Source organism: Oratosquilla oratoria, chromosome 37 (genome assembly GCF_046742065.1).
Source record: "Oratosquilla oratoria isolate Oo_2021 chromosome 37, ASM4674206v1, whole genome shotgun sequence".
NCBI classification, from domain to species: Eukaryota; Metazoa; Arthropoda; class Malacostraca; order Stomatopoda; family Squillidae; genus Oratosquilla; species Oratosquilla oratoria.
Window position 1 is genome coordinate 41,819,827 of NC_134813.1, and position 3,985 is coordinate 41,823,811.

Consider the following 3,985-nt stretch of genomic DNA (forward strand, 5'->3'; position numbering starts at 1 on the left):
GCTGCTTACCTCCCGAAGAGAGCTCAAAGCTCGTATGACCGATCTATGGGTAATACTGTGACCTTACACGCACACACACACCAAACTCCCCGCCCACGAAAGCTGGAGCAACGACTCGAAGGGCAGTGATACTGAAATATTTTCAGCCCTGGGTAGGATTCGAATCCGGACCGCCGTAGTGACAGTCGGGGACTCTATCAACCGCGCCACCGAGTCGTGTGATAGATAGTGATTGATAGTAGATGCATAGCGATTAAATCTAGTGATGAAGTAGTTTCCAGTAGCCTAGGGTAAAGAACAGCAATATATAACCTCTTCTATAGCGAGTATTACCATGTTGAAGAAACTAACGGTTTTAACGGTTTTAACGGTTTTCTCTTTTCTTTATCTTTCGGACTCCAAGTAACGGTCAAGCACTCTTTAATTATTTTCTTCTAGCTGGCGCTATTATTTAGGGTAACTACCTGATGCAGGTTGCAATACAGGAGAACAATACACACACACACACACACACACACACACACACACACACACACACACACACACACACACACACACACGCACACGCACACTATAAAGATCAGATTAAAACACACTCAAGAGGTGTTACATTGCACTGACCTGGAAACCATCGCTTTATGGCGTCGAAAGTGCTCACAAAGAGTTAAAGATCTCGAGTCTGCTCGCAAGCATACAGGGGACCACCGGAGAGAGAGAGAGAGAGAGAGAGAGAGAGAGAGAGAGAGAGAGAGAGAGAGAGAGAGAGAGAGAGAGAGAGAGAGAGAGAGAGAGAGAGAGAGAGAGAGAGAGAGAGAGAGAGAGAGAGAGAGAGAGAGAGAGAGAGAGAGAGAGAGAGAGAGAGATCAGCTCAACAATAGATTTTATCCACCTGACATGCCCGAAGTGTGGAAGGAGATGCGGGTCAAGAATTGGGTTCCACGGTCCCTTCCTCTGGCTTCAGTGCCAAAGACCTTAGTATCACTCACCCAGCCTCACTCATCTCATTACACTTCACCGGAGCAGTGTCGTCGCCGATTACCAACGGACTATTAAAAAAAATGTGTGCGTGCGTCCGTGCGTGCGTGCGTGTGTGTGTGTGTGTGTGTGTGTGTGTGTGTGTGTGTTTTCATGTACATTTGCGTACATGTGAATGTGACCATTTGTACATTAGCCACTCTCCCTATCTATCCCTCTCTCTCTCTCTCTCTCTCTCTCTCTCTCTCTCTCTCTCTCTCTCTCACACACACACACACACACACACACACACACACACACACACACACACACACACACACACACACGCACATATATATATGTATATATATATATATATATATATATATATATATATATATATATATATATATATATATATATATATATATATATATATATAAGAGAGATAATAGACGGAAAAAGCAGGTATTTAAAAAGACAGAGACAAAAACGAAAAAGAGAAGAAAAGAAAAAGAAAAGAAAGGAAAAGACAAAGGGACAAAGGACAAAAGACGACGACGACCCTTGCCCTTTATGGGCAATACCTCCTCCTTTCCTTGAAATCCTTCGCCCACTGAGAAGGGACGCTGCATTCCAGACTTTTAGCCTGTCTGACACCCACTTTCTCCGGCTTGGGATGTTTATTCCAGTCAGGCAATTTCTTATAATGGAAAAGGAACCTGCTGCCATCCGCAACCCTCCTCAGAAAATAAATGAATAAACAGATAAATAAGATAATAAAATAAAAAATAAAATATAATGAAAAATAAAATAAAATGGAATAAAATAAAATAAAATATAATTCCGGGGCCAGTACGACTTATTCTTCATTCTTTACGGATTCGGTGATAACCGGGCCTTTTGAAATCTCCAACTTATGGCCATGTCCTTTGTTATGCGTGGTAAGTAGATGAATAAACAGTGGTGGGCCCGCCTCACTCTCCCTTCCATCTCTCCTTCTCTCTCTCTCTCTCTCTCTCTCTCTCTCTCTCTCTCTCTCTCTCTCTCTCTCTCTCTCTCTCTCTCACTCTTTCTTTCTCTTTCCCTCGGCCTCGCACTCTCTCTCTCTCCCTCTCTCTCTTTCCCTCGTCCTCTATCTCTCTCTCCCTCGCACTCTCCCTCTCTCTCTCTTTCTACTCCCTCCCTCCCTCTCTCTTTCTATTCCCTCCCTCGATCTCTTTCCCTCACCCTCTCTCTCTTCCTTGCCCTCTCTCTCTCTCTATCCCCCTCTCTCTCTCTCCCTCTCTCTCTCTCTCTCTTCCCCCCTTCTCTCTCTTTTCCTCCCTTTCTCTGTTTCCCTCACTTTCTCTCCCTCCCTCTCTCTCTTTCCCCCTCCCTCTTTTTCCTTCCCTTTCTCTGTTTCCCTCACTTTCTCTCCCTCCCTCTCTCTCTTTCCCCCCTTTTCTCTCTTTCCCCCTCTCTCTCTTTCGCTCCCCCCACCTTTTTTTATTTTTATCTATTTTTTGTCTTGGGTGGGTGTAGGTGTAGGTGTCCCGCCCAGCTCCTCGCCTCCCGGAGAAGGACACGCCTCCCCTCCTCCTCCTCCTCCTCCCACTCTCCCTTTGTCTCCTTCAGCTCCACCTCTCCCCCCTCGTCTTCTTCCACCTCATCCACCTTGTCTTTCTTTACCTTCTCCCCATTGTCTTCCTCCACCTCTTTCTTCCTCCTCGTCTTCTTCCACCTCATCTCCTCCTATTATCATTATTATTACTCCTACTTCTACTCCTAGTTTTACTACTACTGCTGTTCTACTTCTGCTCCTACTATACTCCCACATCTGCGTCCACCTCCATCATTTTCTTTCCCTCTTCCTCCTCCTCCTCCTCCTCCTTCTATTACTCTTCTTCCTCCTCTACTCCACTTGCTCCTATTTCCTATCTCCACCTTTACCTCCTCCCCCATCAATTTCTCCTCCTCCTCCTCCTCTTTCTATTATTCTTCCTTCTCCTCCTCTCCTGCTCCTGATTTCCTCCTTCTCCCTCTCACTTTCTCCTTCTTTCCTTCTCACTCTCTCTCTCCCTCCTTTTACCCTCTCCATTGCATTCCTCATCTTCCTCTTCCTCTTACTCCTCCCTCCTCCTCCTCCTCCTCCTCTTCTTTCTTTCTTCTCCTTTTCCCCTATTTCTCACCCTCTACTCCTGCCGACTCTTTCTTTTTCTCCTCCTCCTCTTTCTTTCTTTCTTCTCCTTCTCCTTGTTCTCTTCTACTATTCCTCCTTCTCTACTGTTCCTCCTTCTCTTCCTCCTCCTCCTCCTCCTCCTCCCTTCCTCTTCTTTCTTCTTCTTCCGCTTTCTCTCCTTCTCGTCCTCTACCTCTTTCCTTTTCCTCCTCCTCGTCCTCCTCCACTCTTCCATCTCAATCTCTACTTTTCACTTCTTAACTTTTTCCTTTTCCTCCTCTCCCTCCCCTCCTCCTCGTCCTCTCCCTCCTTCTCCTCCCCTCCTCTTTCTCCTCCACCTACTTCTCCTCCTCTTACTTCTCCTCCTCCTCCTCCTCCTCCTCCTCCTCCTCCTCCTCCTCCTCCCTTCCGCTCTCACTCCCCTCCTCCTCCTCCTCCTCCTCCTCCTCTTGCTCGACAAGTCCCACTTCCTCTTCTCCTTCGTCAAGGTCCGTTACCCTTGACTGCCGATCTCTTCCTTGTCCCAGTTTCCCCTCCTCCTCCTCTGTCCTCCTCCTCCTCCTCCTCCTCCTCGTCTCGTTTCCCTTGGTCACGAGGTGTTGTTACCCTACTGACCTCGTTGTGACTCACGCTTCCCGTCGCAGGGGGGAGGGGTGGGACCTCGAAGGACCCAGCGGGAGGGGCAGATTCCTCCTCTCCTCCTCCTCCTCTTTCTCCTCCTCCTTCTCCTCCTCCTTCTCCTCCTCCTTCTTCTCCTCCTTCTCCTCCTCCTTCTTCTCCTTCTTCTCCTCCTTCTTCTCCTCCTTCTTCTCCTCCTTTTTCTCCTCCTTTTCCTTCTCCTCCTCGTCCTCCTTCTCCTCCTCTCTCCTC